Raw genomic sequence first — 16,834 nt, 5'->3', positions numbered from 1 at the left:
ATTATTAATTGGGTTGTTTGTCTTCTTAACAATGAGTTTTGAAAGTTTGTTATTTATTTTGGATACAAGTCCTTTGTCAGATATGTGATTTGCAAATATTTTCTCCCAATCTGTAGTTTGTCTTTTTATTCCCTTAACAGTATCTTTTACAGAACAAACTATTTTCATTTTTATGGAGTCCAATTTATCAGTCTTTTCTTTTATAGATTTTGTATTTGGTGTCATGTCTAGGAATTCTTTCCACATCATAGAGATTGTCTACGTTTTTTAAAAATGTTATAATTTTATGCTTTGTATTTTGGTCTACGATTAATTTGAGATAACTTTTTGATAAGGTGTGAAGTTTAAGTCAACATTCATTTTTTTGTCTTCGTATGGCCAATGATGTTTTAACATCATTTGTTGAACTACTACTCTTTCTCCATTGAATTGCCTTTGCAAAAAATTTCTGACCATTTTTGTGTGGGTTTATTTCTGGACTTTCTAATCTTTTCCATTGATTTCTCTGTTTTCTCTCTTTTCCAATAGTGTACCTCTCTTGATTACTGAAGATTTATAATAATTCTTAAAATTAAGTATTGTAATTCCTCCAGCTTTCCTCACTGAAAAAATTGTTTGGCTAGGCCATATAAATTTTAGAATTAATTTATCTATATCTACAAAAATATTATGCTGGGAGTTGGATTAGATTTTCCTCAAATCTAGAGGTAAATATGGAAAGCGTTGATCTTTACTGAGTCTTTACTTTGAGTCTTCCAGTTCATGAACATAGTATGTCTCTCCATTTGTTTAGGTCTTTGATTTCTTTCAGCAGTGTTTTGTAGTTTACAATATAAAGACCCTATACAGTCTTACTAGATCAAGACCTAAGTGTTTACTTTTTTGAAGTTGCTATATAACTGGTATTCTTTGGTTTCCAATTTTCATAGCTAGTATATAGCCATATGATTCATTTTTGTGGGTTGACCTATGTTGTGATCTTACTTCTCATTTCTTAGTTCTAGAAGTCAACAAATGGAATAGTTTTATTTCCTCTTTTCTAAATTGTATAACTTTTCTTTCTTTTTCTTGCCTTGTTGCATTCTTAGGACTTCCAGTATGATGTTGAAAAGGAGTGGTAAGAGTACACATCCTTGCCTTAAGGAAAAAGCATTCAGTCTTTCACCGTTAAATATGATGTTAGCTGTAGCTTTTTGTAAATGTCTTTTCCAGATTGAATACACTCTCTTTTATTCCTAGTTTGCTGAGAGATTTTAACATGAATGGATGTTGAACTTTGTCAGATGCTTGTTCTGTATTAATTGGTATAATTATGTGGGTTTTCTTCTTTAGACTGTCAATATGATGGATTACATTGATTAATTTTCAAATATTGACCCAGCTTTGCATTTCCAGATAAACCACACTTGGTTGTGGTGTATTATTCTTTTTATATATTGCTGGATGCAATATTCTAGTATTTTGTTGAGGATTTTTGCATCTGTGTTCATGAGGGATACTGGCCTACAGTTTTCTTTTTTTATACTCTCTGATTAGTTTTGATGTCAGGGTAATTCTGGCTTCATAAACGGAGTTGGCAAGTATTACCTCCTCTTCTTTTTCTGGAAGAGATTGTATAGAATTGGTGTTGTTTATTCTTTAAATGTTTGGTAGAAATCACCAGTGAAACTATCTGGGCCTGGAGAATTTCCTTATCGGAAGGTTTCTAACTACAAATTCAATTTCATTAAAGTTGTAGTACTATTAAGGTTATCTGTTTCATCTTGGCAGAGTTTTGGTAGTTTGTAGTTTTCATGTAATTGTTTTCTTTTATCTAAGTTGTCAAATTTGTGTACATAGAGTTGTTTATAGTATCCCCTTGTTTTCCTTTTAATGTCTTCAGACTCTGTAGATATAATTTCATTCCTGATATTGGTAATTTGCTTCTTTTCTTTGTTTCTTTGTCATCTGGCTAGAGATTTATCACTTTTATTGATCTTCTGTAAAACCAACTTTTGGCGTCTTTGAGTTTTCTCTGTTGTTTTTTGCTTTTTCTATTGACAATTTAATAGGTTTCTGCTCTTATTTTTATTATTTCCTGCCTCTGCTTGCTGTGAATTTATTTTACTCTTCTTTTTTTTTTCCAGTTTCTTAAGGTAGAAGCTCAGCTTATTGATTTGAGACCTTTCTTCTTTTTTATATAAACATTTAATAGCATAAATTTTCCTTTAGCACTGTTTTAGCTGTATTCCACATGTCTTGATATTTTTTCGTTTTTGTTCAAGTCAATATTTTCTAATTTCCTTTTAGATTTTCTCTTTGACCAATGGGCTGTTTAGACGTGTGCTATTTGATTTCCAGTTGTTTACAAATTCTCCTATTATCTTTTTATTATTTTTATTATTATTCTTTTGGCCATGCCATGTGACATGTGGGATTCTAGTTCCCCAGCCAGAGATCAAACCCGCACCCCCTGTGTTTGAAGCACGAAGTCTTAACCACTGGACCTCCAGGGAAGTCCCTATCTTTCTATTATTGATTTCCAGTTAATTCTGCTATTTTCAGAGACCACATCTTTTGTGATATTAATTCTTTTTTTTAAGGTTTTTAATCTCATCATACAATATTATATTTACTTTCAATTGTTAAGCAATTTTAAAGAATTCAATGACAGAAGATTAGTCTATTATATGTACACAGATATTTACCCTTTCTCTTGCTTTTCCTTCATTCCCAATGTTCCAAGTTTTTTTATTTCTTTTCTGGTTTTATTTTTCTTGTGTTTGAAGAACTTCCTTAAGCAATTGTTTTAGAGCAGATATGCTGACAAGAAGTTATCTTAATTTACCTTCATTTGAGAATGTCATTTCACCTTCATTCTTGAAGGATATTTTGACATAGAATTCTGGGTAGATAGTTCTTTTCTTTTGACACTTTTAAAATGTTGTTACTTTCTTCTGGCCTCCATAGTTTCTGATGAGAATTACACAGGTTCTCTTATAAGTGATTTCTCTGGCTGCTTTCGAGATTTTTTTCTTTGTCCTTAGTTTTCAGCAGTTTGGTTATGATTTGTCTTGGAATTGATTTCTATTTTGTTGAAGCTTTGCTCATCTTTTTAAATCTGTAAGTTTATGTCTTTTGCCAAATTTGTGTAGTTGTCAGATGTTATATCCTCAAATTTTTTTTCTGGACTGCAGTTTTTCTCTTCTCTCTGGATTTTTTTTTAATTGAAGTACAATTGATTTATGTTATGTTAGTTTCAGGTGTACAGCATAATGATTAAGGTCTTCCTTTCAGATTATATTCCATTATAGGTTATTACAAGATACTGAATATAATTACTTGTGTTATACAGTAAATCCTTATTGCTTATCTATTTTATGTATAGTAGTTTGTATATGTTAATTCCATACTCCAAATTTTCCATATGTTTTCTATGTCTATGAGTCTGTTTCTGTTTTGTATATAGATTCATTTGTATTATTTTTTAGATTCCACCTATAAGTGATATTATATAGTATTTGTTTTTCTCTGTCTGACTTATTTCACTAAGCATAATATTCTTTAGATCCATCCAAGTTGCCGCAAATGGAAATATTTCATTCTTTTCATGGCTAAGTAATATTCCTCTATGGGACCTTAATGAAACAAATATTAGCCCTTTTAGTGGCTGCAGGTCCCTGAGGCTTTGAGCATTAAAAAATTTTTTTTTCTCTCTGTTATTCAGCTTGTATTCTATCACTATATCTTCAAGTTTACTGACTCTTTTCTCTGTCACTTCTAATCTGCTATAGAGCCTATTCAATGAAGTGGCTTTTTAAAATATTGGTTACTATATTTTTCAGTTTTAAAATTTTCATTTGGCTCTGCTTTATATCTTTTCTTTCTTTCTTTTTTTTTAATTGGGATATGATTGATTGTATTAGTTTCAGGTGTACAACATAATGATTAGTTATCTGTATATATTGTGAAATTATCACCACAATAAGTCTAGTTAACATCCATCACTGCAGATAGTTATAATTTTTTCTTGTGATGAGAATTTTTAAGATCTCTCTTAGCAACTTTCAAATGTACTATACAGTATTATCACCTATAGTCACCATGCTGAACCTTACATCCTAGGATTTAGTTCTTTTATAACTGGAAGTTTGTACCTTTCGACCTTCTTCACCCCCCACCTCTGGCAACTTCCAATCTATTCTCTGTATCTGTGAGATATTTTTTTTAAGATTCCATATATAAGTGAGATCATAAGTTGTTTGTATTTTTGTCTTTCTGTGTCTGACTTAGCATAATGACCTCAAGGTCCATCCATGTTGTCACAAATGGCAGGATTTCCTTCTTTTTTATGGCTGAATAATATTCCATTGTGGTGTGTGTGAGTGTGTGTGTATCACATTTCTTTATCCATTCAGTCATTGATGGACACTTAGATTGTTTCTATAATTTAGCTATTGTAAGTAATGCTACATATGACTTCTGTTTCTTTGCTGAGACTTTCTATTTTTTTTATTCATTTCAAGTGTGTTCAGCCTCACTTTGCTGAGCATTTTTACAGTTACTATGTTAAAGTATTTGTTGGGTAATTTCAACATCTCTGTCTTCTCCACATTGTCATCTGTTGACTGTCTTTTCCCACGTAATTGAAATTTTCTTGATTCTTCATATGCAAAGTAATTTTGGATTGTATCTTGAACATTTTGAATATTATGAAATTTTGGGTCTTGTTTAAACCTATGGATTATGTTGATTTCTTTTTTTAAGAGCAGGTAGTTGATACAATTGGGTTTAGACAAGAGGCTCTGACCAGCCTTCTGTAAGGTTATGGTTTCAACGTCTGCTCTGTTGTAAAAGTCTGTGCAGTGCTGTTTGGACCTGTCCCTCATGTGTACCACCCAGTGGGCACTGGGAGATGGTCTTTCCCTTAGAGCAGCTCTCAATGTCTTTAGTATGCCTTTTATGATCAGATCCCTACTTGCACAGCTTGGGAGTAAGCTTAGGAATTTATAAACAATGTTGTGGGGTCCTGAGCCCCTCTCTCTCTGCATTCTCTCTAGTACTGTCTGGTTACCTGGGCCTCCTTTTTTTGGTGCTCTGGCCAAAAAGCTGGGGCTTTAGTTACCCTCCTCTTTCACATACTGCCCACAACTCTGCCCTTGTTCAGGGCCAAGCAGCAAGAGTATAGACATAGGAAAAGAAAAAAAAAAAAAAGCAATAGGTGTTTTCCCCAGCCACTTGGGATCACAGCTTCTCCAAAAGTAAAGGAAGGGTCCCACCCTCAGTTTTAGGTGTTTTCCACCCCAAAGTCTCTACTTCCAGTCACCACAGCCACTCAGGATTGCCTGGAGGTAGGATGTGAGCAAAGAGAGGAGAGAAAAGAAGAGGAATGGGACTTCCCTGGCGGTCCAGTGGTTAAGACTCCATGCTTCCCTGTAGGAGGCATGTGTTCCATCCCTGGTTGGGAAAGTAAGATCCCACATGCAGAAAAGAAAGAGAGAGAGAGAGGGAGAGAGAAGAAAGAAGGAAAGAAAGAAAGAAAGAAAGAAAGAAAGAAAGGAAGAAAGGAAGAAAGGAAGGAAGGAAGGAAGGAAGGAAGGAAGAGAGAAAGAAAGAAAGGGAAAAAGGGAGGGAGGGAGGGAGGAAGGGAGAAAGAAAGAAAAAAGAAGAGGAAGTGGGGGATTTCTTTCCATGTGTCTCCCCGCCCTCCTTCTGAGCTTTAAGTGTTCTTCCTCTCCATCCCATTCCCCCTTTGAATTAGAGGATTTCTCCTGGAGCGCTATCTGTCCTTGCCTTGGTGCTTTTCATTGGTTTTTCAGATTGCTTTTGGGTTTCCTCTGGGGAATGCTGTAGGAAAAATGGGGATTTCACCACTGGTTCAGTAGTATTTTGAATTCTGGTCTTCATGTACAAATCTCCTGCTACAATTTATTTTTCAGAGTCTTCCAATAGTTGTTCCATGCATTCTGTCGATGTTTCAGATTTGCATTCATTGGGAGAGAGAGGGTGAAGTGGGCTTATTCCATACAACTTGAAACCAGAACTCCGCTGGACCTATATTCTTTTAGTTAACATTTGGTTATCCTGCATGAACCAAGAGTTTTTCTCAAAGGACTTCATGGTACTTTCATTTTTTCTTGTAGTCTGTATTATAATGATACTAATAAAAGCTTATTGAAATTGATTATGGTAGTGATAGTTCAGAAAATAAACACTTACTAATCCATTTTTATTTACCAAAAGTGAATAAAATTCAAAAATGTTTTCAGACTATAACTGGAATGTTTATCTTACATGGAAGTAATAATACATAAGAAGGAACAAACAGAAGAAAATGTTGAATTCTCCAAAAATTCCATGCTCACCCTCCAAAAACTTATTCATGTGCCAATAAACTTACGGTATTGTTTGAAGGCTATAGGATGCCAAGTCCTGTGGTTTTTCAGTTTCTGTCAGCAGATGGGGTTGACCGTGTCACCTCTGCTTTATTTAATGTGGCCTTTGTATGGTGCAACAGGTGTGAGGGCACAATGCCAGGGAAGCAGTGTCCCCAGCCCTGTGACACCACATCTCCTCAGAGAGGCCAGAGTCCAGGGCACTCGCACCTATTTTCTCCTCAGGGCAGCTCTGGAAGCTCTGGAGAACAAGCTGAGTGTAATGGAGGCCCCACTGCCGCGCCCGGGCGGAGTTGAGCAGACACAGACACAGCCATCTCTTTAACAGCTGTCATCTTCCTCCCTCCCCTCTTCCCCTCTTCTATCTTGGTTAGTGGGACATCCATTCAGTGACTTAAGACACAAACCTTCAAGTTAGCCTGAACTCTTGCTGACCTCACATTCGCTACATCTACCAGTCACCAAGCACTACCTGTTTTTCCTCCAAAGTACCTATGAAATCGGCCATCTTCTCTCCCTTCTGCAGGTGCTTCCTGATTAGAGCCCCTAGCATCTCACTTGAGCTTTTGAGGAAGCCTTCTCTTGGGCACTCGTGCCTCTGGACCTGCTCCCCTCAAATCCATTCTCTGCACTGCTGTCAGAATCATCCTTCTAAAATGCGAACCTGGTTATCCAACCTGCCTGAAAAGTAACTAGAATTGGCTGCTTTCCCCTTAGCATCATACACGAGGTCCTTCCCTGCCTGCCTCTGCCCATGTCTCAACACAGAACTCTGTCCAGGTTCCTTCACAGTTTGAGGTTTTTGTGCCTCTGCACCTTTTCACATCTTGTTCCTTTGCCTAACTTGCCCTCCCTGTTTCCCCACGCCCCTCCCTTGCTGTCTGACAAGCTGACAAGCTTCCACTCATCCTAGAAAACCCATTTCAGGACTTTCATCCTTGATGATCCATCTCTGATCCTCCAGAGTGAGTTCATTTTAGCTTTCTTCTTTCCCATTGTACATTCCATGTGTTTTTATTATTACACTTTTTGTACTCTGTTCTGATGGTCTGTGTCCATGCCTCCTTCTCTTAGCCTCAGTTCTCAAGGACCTCGTGGTCTACTGTGTCTTATTCGTACTTACGTTCTCAGTGCCTGGCACAGTCTGGCATTTAGAAGAGGCTCAACCAGTGAATGAATGTCTAGTTTATATTATCATCATTCTTGCTCCTTTAGCCTACTGGGTAGGTTGGGTACTGGGCATAGAATGCCCGTGAACCTTTGAACCAAGTTTTTTTAATGGAAATTACGGATAAAACATTCAATTTGACCAGGACTCTCCTTTTTGTCTTGTCAGGTATTACTGTAATGATTATGGCTCTTGAATACTCTATTACTCTTCAGAAAGGAAAAGATTATACTGTCTCATAGTTTTTTCTCTTATAGCCTGAGCTATACTGTTTGCACTTGGCTTTTTGTTTCCCTTCAACACACCTTCCTGTCTTTTTATATATGTCTTGGTGTTATTTTTTTTTTCGATTGTTACTATCTGATTGTTGGGCCCTATGCTACGGAAAAGATCTATGCTATGAAAATAATTCTTGAGTAAACCTAGGTACAATTATTGCTTCATCTAACTATATGTGGGCTATTTATTTTTCTCCATGGAGTTGCTCAGTCATATCTAGCATATTATTTAAATCCCAAAACACATAGTCAATAGCCACTTTGTGCCAGAAACCCCTAGCACTGGGGGTGAAAGATAAATCCAAAATCTGTGCCCTGGAAGAACTAATGGTCTCAGGGGGCTAATGGACCTTCTCTGAGGGCTGCCTGTGAAGCCAGAGCAAGCCAGGTAGGGGCTATCTGTGGGAGTGGAGTTCAGGTGGGATGGTGTGAAGCCTTTTAGGCCAGGGAGTAAGTTACCTGAGCCAGTCTACGTGGCAATAAAAATGTGTCCATTTCAGAAAAAAGTGAAGAAGCCTAAGAATTTACTCAACCTGTCAATTAACAAATGTTTATTGAACACTTACTATGTGCCAAGTACTATTCCAGGGACTCAGAACAGACAAAGTCCATTCCATCATGGAGCTTAAGTTCTGTTGAGGAAGACATAAACAAACAAATGAACGTGTAATATGTAGCTAGGTAATGCAAGTGCTCTGTAGGATAAAGCAGGGTAAGGGAAGTGAGAGTGAGGAAACTTGCTATTTTTTTATGGCGAGTTCAGGTGGAACTTTCTGATAATGTGGTATTTGAGCACAGATCTGAATGAAGCAAGGGAGAAGGCCAGGGAGACAGAGCCCCTGAGGTAGGAATATACTTAGCAATTTGAAAGAAGGCCAGGTAGCTGGTGTTGAATGAACAAGGGAAAGAGTGATAGAGAGTGGAGTTGGAGAAGCTATGGATGATCCAATTTTGTAGGGCCTTCTAGGTCTTTTATTCTGAGTGATATGGGGGAACCACCTGAAGGTTTTGTGTAGTGAGTAACATGATTTGATTTATACCTTGAAAATGTGATTCTGGATGCATGCCTGATATTTGGGGTTGGGGGATAGGGGCAGGTAAGAGCAGAGCAGGTATACAAATTAGAAAGCTAACAGAGAAATCTATATGAGAGATAATGGTAGCTTAGACTAGGGTGGTAACAGTGAATGAGGTAAGAAGTGTTCATGGGCTTCCCTGGTGGCGCAGTGGTTGAGAGTCCGCCAGCCGATGCAGGGGACCACGGGTTCGTGCCCCGGTCTGGGAAGATCCCACATGCCGCGGAGCGGCTGGGCCCGTGAGCCATGGCCGCTGAGCCTGTGCTCCGCAACGGGAGAGGCCACAACAGTGAGTGGCCCGCGTACAGGAAAAAAAACAAAAAAAAAAGAAGTGTTCAAATTTGGGATATTTTGACGATTGAATTGATGAGATTTTAGAGTGGATTGTATGTAAGATGTGAGAGAAAGAGGAATCGGGGACAACTTCAAGATTTAGGGCCTGAACAAAATGTTGGTGCTATTTATTGAGATGGAAACGGCAGGGAAAGAATAAGGTTGTTGGGGAAGATCAGGATTGATTTTAAATTTGTTGTGTTTGAAATGTGGAAACGTAGCTGGAATTCAAAGGGAAGCTCATGGTTGGAGATATGAATTTGGAGGGGTTCTTTAGGATACAGGTGGTATTTAAAGTCATGGGACCAAGAAGCACATCATGGAAGGAGATAGAAAGAAAAGATGAGGTATGAGGACTGAGATGTGGTGGCCAAGTGTGTCAGCCACTGGAAGTGAAATATACATGGCCTGAGAATGGACTATGGGATTTGGTCCAGTGGAGGTGACCTTATAAAGAACAATGGTGGCAGCATTGTGGGAAAGAAAGCTTAATTGGAGTGAGTTAAGGAGAGAATGGCGGGGTGGGGGGGGGGGGCGCGGGCGGCAAGAAAGTTGAGATATCTAGTAAGGAAGCTCTTTGAAGGAGTCCTACTCTAAAGGAGCAGAGGAATAGGGAGGTTGCTGGATAAGGATATGAAGTCAAGTGGGGATGTTTTAAGGACAGACTTTATCAGAGCATGTTTGTACACTGATGAGAATGATATGAGTAAAGAGGAAGAAACTGATGAGAAAGGAGAGAATGAGAAGACAGGTGATGTTGGCAGCAACCATATGCATCATTGCGGTGAGAAGGATGGGGGGTCTAGAATGAGAGTAGAGTGAGTCTTTGATGGGCACACAAAACATTCTCCCACTGTCAAAGAAGAAGAGGCACATGTGGAGGTGGGTGCAGGTAGGGTGGTAGATTTGGTAGTGGAAGAGTTAGGGCATTCCATGTTGATTGCTTCTGTTTCCCACAGAAGCCACAGTCAGAGGCTGTTGCCATGGATCAGGTGACATCTCTCTTTGGTTCTTTATGCTTTTGATTTCTTGTTAACACCTACCTTTTTGAGACTGAATAGATTCTTATAGAAGATTGGGAGAAAATAAAATTCATTCAAGAAGTAATGAAGCAGAACTATGTTGTTAGCTGCAGGCGAGTAGCTGATTTCCTTAATAGGTTGAATCATTCAAGGGGTGGGAGATTGGGGCCTTCGTGTGTGGTAAAAGAGGAAACAGATATGAGTGGGAGAATATTTGAGTTATGGTGGAACCAAAACAATCTCATTAGTTACTCTTAATATCCTTAGACATTCTGTAGGGACAGTTGATATCCTTTAACAGATGAAGAATGAGAGCCCAGAGTGTTTCTGTAACTGCCTGTAGCACCCAGCAAATTAATGATAGATCCAGAATTTAAATAGTATCCTTGAATTTCTAGTGCTTTACTTGGTCCCTGGACTGAAACAAAGCGGTAAATCCTGACTATGAACCACCTGCAGGATTGAGGCATACCACTTAGTCTTTAACTTTCAGGCCCTAACTGCTTCACATAATTTCTACAATTTAAAGTGGGAATTATTTGGCTACTGGCTCCAGGGGAAATGTAATACTGCAATTAGTCATTCAGTTCCCATTTTAAAGCTCTTTGTGGAAGACAGCATCTAAGCAGCATATATTTGGTTAATGAGGGTTAATCAGTAAACCATGGAACCTGACTCCCTGATGGCTGGAACTGCTGAGCTTCCTCCCTTTTGCGAATGCCTCACCAAGTAAATAACAGTGGGACACACACACATTATTATAGTAAGCATAAACACTGAATATAAGATGCATCCTGATTTTAGCAATGTTAAAATAGGGGTAGAGGTCATAGGAAGGGGAGAAAACATATCTTAGAACTGGAAATTAGGCTGCTAACATTTTCATTTGACATTATACTGTGGAAACATTTATTCTTTAAAGATAAACCTATGTTTCGGGGCTCCCCTGGTGGCACAGTGGTTAAGAATCCGCCTGCCAATGCGGGGGACGTGGGTTTGAGCCCTGGCCCGGGAAGATCCCACATGCCGTGGAGCAACTAAGCCCCTGTGCCACAACTACTGAGCCTGCACTCTAGAGCCCGTCCTCCAAGAGAACCACCGCAACCAGAAGCCTGCTCACCACAACAGAATAGCCCCCGCTCACCGCAACTAGAGAAAGCCCACGCACAGCAACGAAGACCCAACGCAGCCAAAAATAAATAAATAAAATAAATAAATTTATTTTAAAAAAAAAGATAAACCTATGTTTTGTTTAAGGCTAGCTTTAAGAATGTTTTACTGATAAACCTGACTCCATAGATTAACTTTAGGATTAAATGAGATAATGCATATAAGACATTTATAGCAGGCTCCAGCACATAGTATATAAAGGCTCAATAAATGTTCATTATAAATAATAATAATAATTATCGTATTTCTCTGAATATATTTTCCAGGGAGCAGTATATTTTTGAAGTATTTCAAACTGTAATTACTTTTGGTCAGTAACATCTTTTTGCTAGCAATAGGAAGAAATGGTCCTTTTAGTTATTAATATGCAAAAAACCAAAGGAACTTATTAAATGCCTAATTGAGCATGACACTGTACTCAGTACTAGTCAGAGAGGACTAGAATGAGAGTAGAGTGAGTCTTTGATGGGCACACAAAACATTCTCCCACTGTCAGAGAAGAAGAGGCACATGTGGAGGTGGGTGCAGGTAGGATGGTAGATTTGTAGTGGAAGAGTTAGGGCATTCCACGTTGATTGCTTCTGTTTCCCTTCTCCCCTACGGATGTAGTCCCTGCTTGTTAGCTATTATTGCCTATGACTGAGACTGTGGAGATGGCCAGTAACATTTATTAAGCCCTAATATGGGCCCAAGTCTATTTGAAGCACTATAGATCCTCTCAGCAACACTCTGAGCTAGGAAATTTAATTATCCCTTTTTCAGAAAGAAGAAAACTGAAGCCCACAGAACCAGTTAGTAATTGGCACAGTGGAATTTGAGCCCACTGCCTGCGACTCCAGAGTGTATGCTCTTCACCACTATGCTCTACAGCCTGTTTCTAATATGATGTAAACCTGAACTGACCTGTTGTTGCCTGTCGGAAACCTAGTCCCACTTTCTTCCTTGCTGAAAGAGACTTGATTTTGTTTGGTTGTTTACTTCTCCCTATGTGTCTCACAGAAAGTGAATCCTGTCCACATTTCCATGAGTCAATCCTGGTTCATCTAAATCGATCATGGTGACCCATTTCCCCTTGCCAAGAATCTGGTTAAGCCAGGGTATTTGACAAGATTCTGGCTGAGGGAGTATGAGTAACTTTCCGAGGGCTTCTGAGAATGATTTCTTCACTGAGAGAAATAGACACATAAGGAAGGACACCTCTCATCTTTCCCTGATCTTATCACATCTGGATGTGATGCCTAGCAATGTGGCAGCCATCTTTCCACCAGCCTAAAGAGGTAGCCGATACCCAGAATAGGCAGAGCACAGAGGATCTTTAGGGCAGTGAAATTACTCTGTATGATACTATATTGGTAGATACATGTCGATATACTTTGTCTAAACTCACAAAATATACAACTTTGAGAGAATTTGAACATTCTGTGAGTTTGAACAAAGTGGGATAAGTGAACTTTGATGTAAACTATGGCTTGGGAGATAATGATGTGTTTAGGTAGGTTCATCAATTGTAACAAATGTAGAGTTTGGACAAAGTGGGATGAGAGAACTTTGATGTAAACTATGGACCTTGGGAAATAATGATGTGTTTAGGTAGGTTCATCAATTGTAACGAATGTATCACTGTGGCGCAGGGGTTGTTGATAGTGGGGGAGGCCATGCATGTGTGGTGGTAGGGCATATATGGGAAATCTCTGTACCTTCTGATCAGTGTTGCTCTGAACCTAAAACTGCTTAAAATTTTTTTCCTACTAAAAATCAGAAAAAAATTTTCTATTAAATAAACAAAGTAAACACAAACAAATACAAGATGAAAATGTGCCTATGGTTGTGACAACTAAATATACTGATGAAAAAAAAGATTGGCAAACACTGTACTAACTGATCAAAAACACATAAGAGAAAAGTTATGTATCAGTGTGTGTCAGTAATAAAAATATTTAATAAAAATATTTGAAAGGGTAAATGTATGTTTCTAAGAAAACATCTGATGCCCCGTTCTCTTTGAGCCTGATGACCCTCAAGATCCCATTCAAGTATAATTTCTTCTGAGAAGTCTTCCCCAATCTCATAGGTTGTTAATTGCTCTCTCCTGTGTCCTATAAAATATTTTTAATATTTCTGTTATGGCACTTACATCACTGTGATTTAAAGATTGGGTTTTCAAGTTCATCTCTGCACGTGGACTGTAAGCTCTTGAGTGAAAAAAGTTCTTTATTGAGAATGGCTGTCCGGAAGCCCAGAGCAAGCTCAGTCGTGGTAGCTAGATTAACCTAGATGTGGTAGTCATAGAAAGATAATGCAGTCCCAGAGTATTGATTCTCAATCTTGGCTGATTTTTAGCAACACTCATGCCTGGTTCCCATCCCCAGAGGTGATGATTTATTTAGTGTGGGGTGCAGCCTGGATGTTGGTATTTTGAAGGCCTTAGTGGATTCCGGAGTTCAGTCAATTGAGACCATTGTCCTGGAGGGAGAGAATAACATAGCCAGAGGGAAAGATGATGAAGGCTATTTTGAGAACTGTGTTGATAGTAGATGTAAAAGGCACCAGCATCAGTAGATCCACTGGATCCAGAGAATCCAGCAGGGGGCTTGTCACAGTAGCCCTGATGAGAGATAATGATCTCAGCAGGTGAGTGGGGTCATTGGGCATAATAATTGAGGGACTACTATGGGAGATAACTTATGGCAGTACTACCTTATGGCAATGATTCTCATCCTGCTTACCTGTTAGAATCACTGGGGAAGCTTTCTAAAAACATAAAGTACTTGAACCCCATCCAGAGATTCTGATTAAATTGCTCTGTGGTGGAGTCTAGGCAATGGTCCGTTTTAATTTTGTTAAAACTCTTCAAGTGATTCTAATGAGATTGAGAACTACTGCCTTATAAGAATAGCAGTAGAATTTGACCCTACTTTTATATTAGAAATCAAACAGATTATCCCAAGCTTCCTGACTTGTGACATTGAGGAGAAGTTTGCACAGACCAGGGGTGATGGGAGGGCTGGCTGGAAATTGGACATAGGGTAAGGAATGAGGGGAGAAGATAAACGCTTCTTCTTGAGGTTCAGTTTGAGTGGACAGTGGAGTCTGAAAGCCATGACAATTATATGACTGATTGTTACACAAACCTAAGTCAAGCTGGAAAGCTGAGAGCAATTTCTCAGTGTGGCCCAAATGGATTCCCTCCTAGGCTACCCCATCCGGTCGGGTGATCCACAGGTGCTTTGACAGTTTCGGAGAAGAGATCAATGAAGTCATTTTATTCACGCACTTTTATTAATTGGAAATAACATTAACATTATTGTTTTCACAGTAATCCTATTCCTAATAATCTTTATACTCTTAAGGATTGTGTATGTGCTGGAAAGACTGTCAATCACTTTGTCTTGGCTATTTCTTGTTCAGCTAAGTGAAGTTCATCTTAGCGGACATATTTTTACATTATCTGCCATTACTGTTCACATAAATTTTCATTTTTTTACAGTTATTATACACCAATTAAAAAAAAAGCCTCAATGGTGAAGGGCAAAAGAATGAAATGAGTCAGGTAAATACTAGCACTCATAATACTGTTAGAACTGTAAATAGTGAGCAGGGTACCAGTACAAAGTTAGAATGTGTATTTGTAAGCTGATGGGACAAATGACTACTTGAGTAGCATGATTCAACATAAGCAGCCGGCAAAGGAAGAAAGAATACTGATGAATATCTGAAGTTAGATTTTATTGAGCCAGTAGTCCATTCAACATTTCACAGTCCCCTTTTCTCAAAGAGTGCCATGAAGTCACTGAAGCTTCTCTGTTACTTTTAACACAACAGAGGTAAATCCACTAAGTTTTTCCAGAACATATCCAAAATAGTGATTTTCAAAATGAGATTGTTGAATTCTGTAATGAAATCAGAGACATCAAAATGACTGAGACAATACTCAGTGCTATACTCCACATAGAGAAAACCAGGCACAAATTGCACTATGTTGAAAAGCGCATTAAGATTGTCTCCAAAGTTAATGACAAGTGTAATTCTCAGAGAAAGCAGAATAGGGTATTTGGCAAAATGCTTTTATCAAGTGGATACTGCATAATATCCATGATGTAAGTATGGAACAGCAGTTAGTGTTATATAACAGTATATGCTAGCAGATCTTTTACTTTACATTTGGGCAAAACCAGTGATGTGCAGATTATGAGTCAACTGTTGACCTATGTGCAGTACTTACAAGAAAGAGAATTGCTTGATGAGTTTCTGTTCAGTGAAAACCCTTGTCATAGAGAAGAATGTTTTGTTTTGTTTTGTTTTGGTCAATGATTATATTGTGTGCCATGAAGGGGAATGAAAAAGGTAAGTTGGAATCAGTAGTGATAGGTAAAGAAGGAGAAAGGACATTGCTACATGAATAAAATAAATTGCACTAGAATGTGAATAACATTATTTTATTCTCAGAGAACAGTGTGTGATCTGTACTGTGCCTCTTAATCCTGATTGTAGTTGAAAGAAATAGTGAAAAGTGTGTCGATTTCTTGCAATATGAAGAAAATGGGCAGCAAATAGCATAGAGGAGGAGAAGATTTTAGAATGTGGTATGAGTTAAAAACATACCTTTGTGATTCTGATTAGTGTCTATAAAAGCCATTTCTATTCTGTAGGTAGCTTTTTCAAGTGATACACTCTTGTGGTCCTGAACATTAGGATATTTAACGCTTAAGTATGAGAAATCCTGTTACCTTGTGGGTCTGTGAGGACAGAGACCCAGTCTTGTTTCTTACTGTATCCCTAGTGCCTAGCAATGTCTGCAGTAGCTCAATAGATGTTTGCTGAATGAATGGATGTTCAGTCATTAGTCAGAGAAAGAACTGATGGTATAGTATAGGTTATGTTTTAAAACCACATCCAAATGCTGCAACATGCTTGCCAAATACAACCAAAAAGTAGCTTAAGCATCTGTTTGTTGCTTTAATCCTCTTGGAATATTCAGCCCAGTCTTCGGGCTCTTGAATCTAATGTGCTCATCAATTTATATTTACCAGCACCAAAAGAAGTCCTTGGTGAGAAATCATCCCATGATTTCTAGGACTATGCTGAATGTGAACATCCAAATATATACAACAGAGCCACCAAACACTTGTGGCCCTTTCTGACAATCTTTACATGTAAGGATTCTATTTTAGCAGAAATAAAAAATAAGAAAAGAAACTACCTAGAAGACGGTTCAAACTATTTCTCATTATATGTATAATAACAAAATAACTTGTTATTATAGACATGACAGGCACATTAACTAAATGCTATAAACCATATCATCCCTTTTGCTGATATGAACTTATTTAAAATAATGATTTTTTTTTTTTTTTTGAGGTACGCGGGTCTCTCACTGTTGTGGCCTCTCCCGTTGCGGAGCACAGGCTCCGGA

General features: G+C 38.2%; 1 protein-coding gene across 4 annotated transcripts in view; it reads left to right on the top strand.

Moving 5' to 3' along the window:
• The window catches only part of AOPEP (aminopeptidase O (putative)), a 300,772-nt gene that overhangs the window by 71,162 nt on the left and 212,776 nt on the right, over nt 1-16,834 (top strand). The window lies entirely within an intron of this gene.

This window comes from Phocoena phocoena, chromosome 6, assembly GCF_963924675.1.
Source record: "Phocoena phocoena chromosome 6, mPhoPho1.1, whole genome shotgun sequence".
NCBI classification, from domain to species: Eukaryota; Metazoa; Chordata; class Mammalia; order Artiodactyla; family Phocoenidae; genus Phocoena; species Phocoena phocoena.
This window is presented reverse-complemented; position numbering and strand designations above follow the sequence as displayed.